This window comes from Protopterus annectens, chromosome 10.part0 (genome assembly GCF_019279795.1).
Source record: "Protopterus annectens isolate FY-2018-M chromosome 10.part0, PAN1.0, whole genome shotgun sequence".
Taxonomy (NCBI): domain Eukaryota; kingdom Metazoa; phylum Chordata; order Ceratodontiformes; family Protopteridae; genus Protopterus; species Protopterus annectens.
In genome coordinates, this window is record NC_056744.1 from 1,471,585,400 (window position 1) to 1,471,596,342 (window position 10,943).

The following is a 10,943-nucleotide window of genomic DNA, read 5'->3' on the forward strand; positions in this document are numbered from 1 at the left end:
AGCATTTAAATATTGCTCTTATAACATCAGAAACCTGCTAGAACTATATGTTTTGTATTAATATAAATTTTCTGAAGGATATGAGGTCTGAAACTGAAATTTCTGTCATTATTTAGTACTTCTAGTCCTAAGTGGTTTCAGTCCTTCATGATTTGACAAAAAACCACAAATTCTATGAGGAACAGACCTAAAGTATGAGGCAAAAATCCATCCATGCAGCACACTTTTGAACATTTGAAAGGTATACTTCCAGCCATTTAAATGAAACATTAAGTTAGCCTTGACATTCCACAAAATTAGTTCTAATCATATATACAGCTAAATTATAACTAATATTTCACAGGCAAAAACATAGTAATAGCGGAGTTAATACCATTCTACACTACACAATACTGCAGAGACCACTGCACGCTCCTGTTTGTTTCTGTGGACAGTATGAATGAAAGCCTACCAGTGACATGGACAGTGCAGATCCTCCTTGTCTGTAAGTGATGCATACCTCTGGTACATCATATGCATAAGCAGGTCAGAAGTCACTGAACTATTATCAGTTCTGACATGCACTGTGTATATAATATATGTTTGTATTGCATTTTGTCATTCACTTTGTTTATTGCATCATGTATCTGTAGCCCCTGGCCTGAGACTGAAATAGGTCCAGTTGGGAATCAAAACACTGAGCAAAATTAAATTGCTTCTGAGATAGTATTTGACAATATCATTATGAAGTACTGTTTTTTTTTTTTTTTGTAAAACTATGCGTGATCAACAGCTGTTTGCCTGTTGGGAAGAACTGGCATTCATTTACATGTCAGATTTTGAAACTAAATACAAAATTATACTGTTTTCTTACTTTGTATGTTTTATTTTGTAGCTGCACTTTATATTCTAGCTCTTGTGACCAGATCTCTTTTTAATCTTACATGATTTCTCCTACATCCCATGTCGTAATTTGTCAGTTATTGACCATTATTTAACTGTTTCTACTTATTTTCCTGAATGTAGGGTAAAAAGATCCAGTGAAGATCACTTTATTAACCTGGTTCCCACATGAAATAAATAAATAAAAATAAAGAATGAATGCCCTCACAATCTCTCATAATATGTGCACATTTTTTCTAGCACACGTTGTGGTGGCTCAGTATTTCCTCTAACCTATGTTTCAGATTATTGTTTTGACATTTGCATGTGTTTATGTACAGTTCAGCACACTGTGCAGGATTAGAACATTTTAAAAGTCCTCTGTACTTCACACTCAAAAATATTTATGAAAACAGAATTTTACTGCTATAAAGAAAATATGTAACAAAACAGGTAATGCACAGAATTAAAAATAAATCAGCAGGAACAAAACAATATGATATGTTGTATGGGGAGTTTTAAGGAAGCAGCACTGGTGGGAATCAATAGCATGAGGCACTGAATGCTGGAGGTAGCTGTTGGCTTAGTGCAGAGGGAAAGGGATTGTTTGTAGCCTGCAGAAATAATGCTCGTAGGGTTTCTTTTTCTCCTTCTTTTTGATAATGCATATTTAATTCCCACAGAGCAGAATACCAACAAAGTAGGAAATGTTCCTGTTTCACCGAAACTTTAGCAACTTACATTTAATTATTTTAGCTAAACTCTAATTCTATGCAGAAACCCAATCTAAAAAGAAATCCCTGGCTATAACTGCAGGAGATCACTAGATGGCCCTGCCTTACTGACAGGATTAGAAAAACAAATCAGAGGTGAAACTGCAAAGGGAAGAGGCACAAAGCTGGTGAGTATTTCCTTTACGTACTGCACATATTAACATAATCTATTGCATGTGCTAACCTCTCAAACCAAATGATCATGAAGGTGCTAGTGGTCTGATTCATTCTGTGCTCCAAACAGTAAAATTGGGAAAGTTCAGTGCATCGGGCCTCGAGTTAAGCAGTGCTGGGATCTGTTAACACTTCCTTGCCAAAAAAAAAGCTTTAGCTGAGGATTGCAGTTTAAATATTTATGATATCAGTGTGTTAATCTGCAGCAGTACTCAAGTTCTACAACCTGGGCTTTTTTCATTCTGTAACAACTTATGTCTACAGCATATGCATTTAAAATAGTTTTAATATTGTTGTTTTAAAAACAATGCTTGAAAAGGCTCTCAGATTTGACAGTACTGTGATTGCACATTCACATTAGGTTTAGAAACAGAAATGTTTTGCATTTAAGCTATGGAAAAATGCACACTGTTAGTCTTGCAAACAGTTTCACGTGGAATGAATATACCATTCAGCACGATGTATCTGAATCTACTTTTTACCATTATTTTTACACATTTACATAATAGTTTACATGTTCACTTTATTCACTTTATTATTTTTTCACTGTTTGTTGCTATTGTTTATTTTAAAATAAACCTCCATCAGTGTCCTGCTTTTATCTTTAACATAAAGGCATGAATGCATTATCTCATCAAAACCTGTTGCCTGAAATTAAGTGTTCTTATCTCTTAAATTCAGAGATCTATAAATTCTCTACAGTATTGTTTACTGACCTCAGTGGGTGCACGTTTCCTTTTGTGTATATGCCATTTAAAAGATTTATTTTGTCTACTGTATGTAATATCTGTAATTGAGTCTTATAGTTTAGCATAAGGTAAATCTCTGAGAGAAGAGTTTCCATAATGTGAGTTTAATTAGTGGTGCATTACTTCCTTTGTCTTTTTAAATGAGTCTGTTAAAATTTAGGTATGTATACATGTCTTTGTCATGTATTACGTCTGCATTGTATCGCAGGTATTGTACTTCCTTTGTCTTTTTTATACATTCTATTTGAATTTTGGACTGGGTTGTGACTAAAAATGGACTGTGGATCTGCTGACCTACCTGGTTGATATATGTAAATTAATCTGAAATGTAAAGGCATCATTTTATTTTTTTATTGTATGGTAAATTGGAATGGAGGGAGATGTAGGCATGGATGTAGTACACTGATCCATATTAACAATTTCAGGCTGAGCCTGGGTGAAATACAAAATATTTCACAGACAAAAAATACAGAAATGTAAGCAATAACAGAGTAGTTCAGACTAATTAGAAAAAGAAAACTGTGCATATAAATTCTCATGAACAAACACAGTGCAATGTATAATCAAGCAGAGTGTGTTGTAGTAATATATATATTATTTTACAAGCAAGCAATAATGCCTGACAGGGTGTGTGTTAATGTGTAATTAACACCTGGTGGAGGGCCTCTACACCCCTGGAAGTGCATAAATTACACATTAACACACACCCTGGATGGTATTATTGCGCTTAGAGAATGGGGTGTCTGTAAAATTGTTGTGTTTTACTTGCTTATTTATTTTTTAAATACTATATTTTTTTATATATATATTTTTTTAATATAAAATAGTTTCTCTGCCTAATAATTCAAACTTGCTGTAGAATACGTTAATGGTGTTGGAGGAAGCATTTCATAAAAATAGTGCATTATTTGTTACATTTCTTGCAGTTTAGTAGAGTTTCAAAGCTGAACTGTTTCCACTGATGCTGTAGTACTTTGTTACATTATGTCTACTAGTTTTACAGGTCAGTAGTGTCTAGATAGTGTGGTTTCCCTGCACTTGAGCTGTAAAATCAGCAATTTTACATTGAGGATTTTCTGACAGCACTCTTGTGGTAGATGTGTACTGAAGCAAACCGGTTTGAGTCGGGGGCTGCTGGCTGAAAGTCTATTGTATGTTTTCCTGATTGGTCTGTATGCCTTGCTGTTGTAAAACTTGAATTTCTGATTCTATATAAGCCCAGTGTTTGTGCTAGGCTGCTGTATGTGCAGCAGTGGTTAGCAGTGTCTGGTATAGATGCAAATGATTTTAAGTTAAAATGTCCCTTAGAATAACTGTCTGCAACATTTCTCAGTCCCCCTGTTGCTTTAGAAACATCTGAGTTGTGTGCAGAGCAGCATCACATTGTTGGATAGCTGCAGTTCACACTGAATATAGCACCCATTCTTCATACATGTGCTATCGTCCCAGTCCAGTTAAATCTACCCACTCTCCTCCCTGGTTAAACTCTTAGTAAAAAACCTGAAACCATGTATAGGCACTCTCCTGTCTGTGTAGCTACCCTGGTAGACATGGGCATCCCGATGCAATGTAACAATTGTCTCATGTATGTCAACAACCATTTAATCCTGAAACAAACAAACACAGTATGTGAGAGATGTAGTTACACTATGAAAATTGAGACATGACTCTCGCATACTAGCAGATCAAATGACAGGTTGTCAGCACATGTACATCATTTCCCTCACTAAATAAGGTTTCAGCACATAAATGCACATAGTGGAGCTACTGACATGTATCTTACCAAAACCTCAGACGCCTTCCATACTCTGCCTCAGAAACCACATGCAAACAAACCAAGCCAACACCAATCACTACACGCAAAAAAACGCACATCACAGTGGATATGCAAGCAAGCCACTAAGGCAAAACACCACACATTTAAATATCTTGGTCATAGGAGACTCCATTGTGAGAAGCATGGATGCCCCCCTCACCAGGTTGGATAAAGAGAGGGTTACAGTCAGTTGCATGTCAGGGGACAGGATTTGCCAAGTCATGCAGGCTCTCAGGTCACTCAACCGCAAGTACCAATATGACTTAGTCATAGTCCATCTGAGTGTAAATGACCTGAGATGTACCTCCCTGGACTGTATGAAGAGAGACATGATGGACCTCTGAATATGTGTCGCAGGCTGGTATGATCCTCGCATTGAGCAGCATTCTACTCTCACCAAGAATGATACCACAATACAAACAGAAAAAGATTGACTTCGGTAACTGGCTTATCTACTAGTATCATTCCAAGGGGATCCAGTGGAATGCCATAATTGACAGACCACACTGCTTTGCCAGAGATGATCAGTATCTATTGCTGATAGGCTTTCGAATACTGGCCAAGGCATTAGCCACCCCCGTAGTGCCTTTTTTAGGTAGTGCCAAACCAACGCACCTACAAATGTAACAAATTCTAATAATGCCAAGCTGAAGGTACTGCTACTCAGTGCTAGGAGTCTTAACAAGAAACTGCACTCCTTGGAACCTGGAGAATGCTGATATCTGTGCAGTTACAGAGATGCGATTCAAGGCTGCAGAAAGCACCTAAGTAGCTCAAGGCTTTGATGCCTGTCCCACATTCAGACTGCCCTCTGAAAAGGAAAAAAATGAAAGGAGGAGGTGTTTCTATTTACATAAAAAAAAACAGTCACACCTCTAGATTGGTCATGCAGGATGACTTGCTCGAGCTACTCCATGTCCAGCTGACCATAGATAAAAATCCACCAACCATGAACCATGAAACCCACTCCTCATACCAGAAGTTACTAGAGTAACTTATACCATTCAGCCCGACACACTACTCACGGGTGATTTTAACTACCCCTCCATAAACTGGGAAACACATTTGACCACTAACATGCAGGTTCAGAGATCCCTGGACTTTGTCACTGCAGATGCTCTGGAACAGCTGGTCTGGACTCCCACTAAGGGCTCAGGTATCCTTCACATAATACACACAAACATGTGGTAGCATTGCACCCCTCGCCAGTGTGATGCCCTCATTGGTAATAAATTGATCATCTTTGAAATAAATGTAATGATAGAACCCCCATCAAACTCTAAAACCCTAAAGAATTTTTTCAATGAAAAGTAACTTCTATTAAGTGCTGGGGGAGCTTTAAAATTATATATACCATCCCTGAAAACATGGAGGCCCATGCAGAAATGTACATGAATACCTTGAACAACCACTTAAACCTGCATAGAAACAGCAGTACCTGATGGAACTAAACCCAGGTCTAGCCAGAAAAACAAGTCACCCGGGTGGACCCCTTGCATAAATAGACTATTCAACAGAAGGTAGAAATTCCTGTCTAGAAGTAAGTGGGAGGGTGCACAGCAGAGACAAAAATCCCTCATTAGTCTTAACAGGCAAATCGGCAAACTAGTCAAGTCTTCCAAAGCTAAATATGAGACTGAAATAGCCTCCCAAACAAAGGATAACCACAAAGCATTTTTTATTTATGTCAGAAATCGTAAGGAAAATGCTCTGCAATGTGCTGAGTTGGTTGTAGGTGGCACTACCTATACTTAGCAAGAAGAAACAGCAAACCCACTGGCCAATAAATTCAGCTCAGATTTCACCCCCTCATCACCTCTGGTCATTCCTCATGAAATATGCCATACCATTCCTTTTCCTGTTATCCCAAGTGGTGTGTAATGTTTTTCTTTGTTGGCAGAAGCAAAAATTGGGGGCCCATATTCAATTTGCGAAAGGAGAACTCCTTTGTCAATGGTTGCTCTCTTTGGTTTAGATAGAAAAAGGGAGTTCTTTTTGGTCAAGATGAGGAAAATTTTATTTTGGCTCTCAGTTTCTCTATTTGGAAATGGACATTTTGCGATTGATCAAACTATAGTCCTAAGTATTAAGTATTTGAAGGTGGAGGTTGTCTCTATAAAATGGTTGTGTAGGTCAAAGACAGTTAAAGAATTAGGTGCTTGTTGACTTTTTTGTGAAGTCCCAAAAAGCATAGTTTTGGTCTTGGTGGCATTGAGAAGTTGTTTATGAGCCATTGGTGGAGCTCCTGTAAGTCTGACTGGAGTTGGCACTGAATGTTGGTGTGAGATTGAACTGATTGGTAAATGAGCATGTCATCAGCATAGAGGGAGATCATGTGGAAGTTTGTTAATGAATATGGAGAAGAGGAAGGGGCAGGAATGGATCCTTGTGGTACGGCTTTAGTAGTACATGCAGATTCTGATTGGGAGGATCCTATTTTAATTCTGAAGTGTCTGTCAGTGAGGAATTTTTTAAACAAGGGAGCTGAGTTTGGATCAATACCAATTTCAGTTAGTTTGTTTTGGAGATGACAGTGGTCAGTGAAGTCAAATGCCTTTTGTCAAGTCTATAAACAGGGCATCTATAAGAAGCTACTATCAGAGTCTACAGGATGTCATCAGTTAGTTACCAAAGTGCTGTCATAGTACTTCATCCAGGCCAGAATCCACGTTGCTTGGGGAAGTGCAGGTTGTACTACAGGGTATAGAAGGAGCGTTGGGTATAGACTATCTTTTCAAAATGTTTGACCAGCATTGTGAGGATGTATATTGGACAAAAATGAGAGGTATCATTTGGGATGTCTTGCTTTAGGAGGGATTTAAGTAGAGCTGTTTTCCAAATCTGTGACATTTTGTTTTGTATGAGATGAACATTATATATGTGGGTGAGAGGAAGACATAGATACTGTATGCCATGATACACGAACCAGGGGTTTATGTTGTCAGATCCAGGAGGGGTGTCAATGGAAATATTTTTAAGTAGAACATAAACTTCTTTAGTGCATATCCATTTGGAGTGGAAAAGGGGGATGAATGTTGGTGGGGTAGGCAATGCATGATCTGTGGGAGGTGTGGATTTGATGGAACATTGCTAAATTCTTTAAGAAAATTATCTGGAGAAAGTTTTGCTGTGCCACATTGAATGACGTTTGTAGACAAGGTATCATGAGGAGGTTTTATTCCTGTAAGTACATTAACCTCTTTCCAAAAGTGTTTGGGAGGGATGTAAGAGGGTAATTTATTTCTTTGTTTTGAGATTTCTTTTGTGCATTCTGATGGACTTCTTGGTTAGGTCACACAGGACTATAAAGGAGGTGTGGTTATCAGTTGTTGGGGGGGGGGGGGATTTGCTTCCACTGTTGCCATGCTTCATCCCTTAGAGTTAAAAGATGTTTGAGTTCAGTGAATAACCATTCAGTTTTGGTTAATTTATAAAGCCTGTGGAAAAGTTTGAAGAATTTTTCCTGCAGCTGGAGTAGAAAATTGGTTAGGCTTACAGCTGCTGCATTAGTAATAGGGAGAGTGTATGGTTACAGTTCTGTGCTGTGAGAAAGGTTCTGAGTTTGTCTATATTTGTGATACTCTGGTTTCTGAAGGCTTTTGATATTAGTGGTAGTTTTATAGGATGGTTGACAGTTGTGATTGTGACTGGGGAGTGGTCTTTTAATGATGGTGGCAGAATGTTTATGTTGGAGATGCAGTTTGGTATGTTTATAGTAATCAGGTAGAGTGTGGATTGTTTGGAGGAACTGAGGTTAAGTGTTGTTGGTTCTTTTATGAGATGAAGAAGGCCCATGTCTACTAGTAAAGTACCCATATCTGATGTAAGAGGATCACGATAATTAAGATTGAAGCTGCCTAGGATGATTGTTATTATTTTTAGGATAATTATTAAGGATGTTAATTATGAGTGATTTTAATTTATTTAGGGAGGAGGATGTTGATAGCCTCTAGTGATCGGTAGTGGTTTGCCTTTCTGAATCGAAAATTTTAGGAGAATCCAGATAGGACTGGAGTCTCAGGAGGAGTTTCCTTGGGCAATGACTTTTGGGTTTAGGTTATCGCTGTACAAAATTAGATAGCTTGCACCTGATTGTTTGCCTGGTCTGGTATCACTGACGTACTTGTAGGAGGCTAGAAAGTGGTGGAAGTTGGGGAGTATTTTCTGGCCCAGGATTCTGTGATTACTAGAATGTCTGGGTTGTGCTGGGAAATAAAAGCACTTGTCTAGTGAAGTTAGTTTCTGATGCCGTATGCATTGAGGAAGGCACAGGACAGTGTAGGAAGAGAGTAGTTCTGATGTTGAGGAAACGGAGTTGTTGGGCCTGTGTTGGGTTCAATGTTAATCTTAAGGAGTATAAAGATTATGGATGATAGTCTGAAGGAGGCCTTCTGTGTTTTTAAGCAGAGATAAAAATGTTTCTGCGTCATAGTAATTATGTAAAACAGTGATCCTGACAGTGGTAAGCTGGAGAATAGGTTTCGTTTGACTGCTTGGAGGTTGTGGTGGTGTTTTGTTTGGTGAGAAAGTTAGGGAAATAGGTATAATACACAGTGATATGATGACTGGTTATATAAGTGTTTTATGAAGATGTTTATTATTGGTTGTAGGGGGGGTGAGAAAGGTGGAGAGGAGGTAGAACAGGGTAAGTTGTGAAAAGTGGAATATTTTACTGATTGGATGTGTGTTGTGTTTGTACAGGAAATTGTAAGTGGGAGTTAAATCTTCCAGTAATATTTTACAACTGAGCATGAGGGCAGTGAGATAACAGGGTTATGCAGTTTTATGGTGGTGTCTTTTTAAGAGGTGTGGCTTGAAGGTGTGACACTGATTGGAGGAAGGTGTGACAGTGATTGGAGATTGCATATAATGTAATGAGTGGTCTGGGGGGGCTGGGGTATTGAGGGTGGGAGGGGAGCAAAGTGGGACACAACTACTACTGGTTTGGGAGTTAATCAGTTAAGGCCTATGTTTAGCAGTGAGCTCAAAAAGGATAGGTACAAATGCATGAGTTGTTCATAAATGAGAGCTTGGAGAATAGAGACAATGCTAATAACTGTATGATAGTAAAGCAGTGCAAATTTGTTCACTTTAATAGGGAAGGCTAACCCTAAAGGGAATGTACCTGTTGAGACGGAAGTGTTAGTAGAGGAATAGTCAAGCAAAGAGCAGCGTAGAGATCCCTCTTGCCCTAATATAGTTACAAAAAAAAAAAAGTAGAAGTGTAAGGCATAAAGCACAACTGGCTGGATAAGTGGGAAATGTACTTTGTGTTTTTCTTTTTGCTTGCATTTCATTTGCTAAGGTGCTTGTGGGAAGAGTTTGGGTAGAATCCACTGCATTGCATAAAATATTATAATAGTAAGATACATTATTTACATTATACAATTAAAAAAGGTAGTAATTACCCAGCACATACTTGCACTGGCCTCTTATTGCAATACTGCAGACAGATATACAACGCTAAAGTGAATCAATGCATTTAGAATTATAAATGAATGCTTTTGTATTTAATGCCTGTGTCTTTAGCTGCTCACACATACTTGTGTTCCTTAATGGGTAAGCACTTTCTGTTGATGTTAGTTTAAAGGTGGTTATTTTAGCTATGGTGTACTGTATGTTGTTGGATTATGCCCCTAATGAGAGTTGTAGATCTTTGGCATATAATGTAATGAAAGTTTTACAACTTGTAAGTCTTGTCAGATTAGTTGGGCTTTTCTCTGTGTCACTTCTGCAAGTTGGCTCTGTTAGGTAGTGACTGTGTCTCTTATTCTGCTCTGACTGGCTTTACAGAAGTAGAGGCTAACTCTTAATTAAATATAATAAATGTATTTTAAATGAAACATGCTGTTGTTGCTTCTGTTTTTCTTTCTAGATTTTACTTATTTCTTGAACTGACTGTCTTGTCTTGTTCTTTGTAACAAACAAAAAAAAAAAAAAACAAACATTGAAGTAAGTACTGTTTGTACTGTGGACTTTTCAGAAAGGCTACCCTGTCCATTATTCTGGTATTGGAGTCTGGTGCATTCTGGGAAATTGTATTGAGATACGGTTGTAGAAGAGGCATTTATCTGCCAGAAAAGTTCCAAGTGATTTAAAATATTTTACTGTCGTAAGAAAAATAATGGTTACTTAACAGCTGGGAAAGTGTACGTCAGGTTTACCAAAACTGTACCCTGTGGGGAAAAACGAGCAGTTGTTAAAGTCTGTATTAAAAATGCCCAGTTGATTGTTTTAATAGCAGAATTCCTACTTAATGTATAGATAACCTGATTTATACTGCAGGCTGATATGTTTGGTGCCATCTGGTAACATAGGCAAGTAAGATTAGATATTTCACTACTGTCTTCTACTACTTTAATGCTTATAAGATATGAGGAACGGGGGAATAGAAATGACAAAAATATTTAATGTAACAGAAAGACAAAACAACATACCTTGGCTTAAGACCATTAAAAGCAGAGCAGTGATCTTCAAAAAGCAGAAATTAGAAGAGAGAGAGACTCTACCTTATTTGTATACAACAGACTTTTCTGTGTTACACTATATTTTGTATCTAAGAAGTACTCT

General features: G+C 37.8%; 1 protein-coding gene across 1 annotated transcript in view; it reads left to right on the forward strand.

Moving 5' to 3' along the window:
- Window positions 1–1,425: 1,425 nt before the first annotated feature.
- Window positions 1,426–10,943, forward strand: part of LOC122813659 (zinc finger protein 850-like) — a 310,753-nt gene continuing 301,235 nt past the window's right edge. Inside the window, exon 1 of the mRNA XM_044086097.1 lies at window positions 1,426–1,762. The gene's annotated coding sequence lies outside the window, so the exon portion shown is untranslated. The remainder of the gene's footprint in view (window positions 1,763–10,943) is intronic.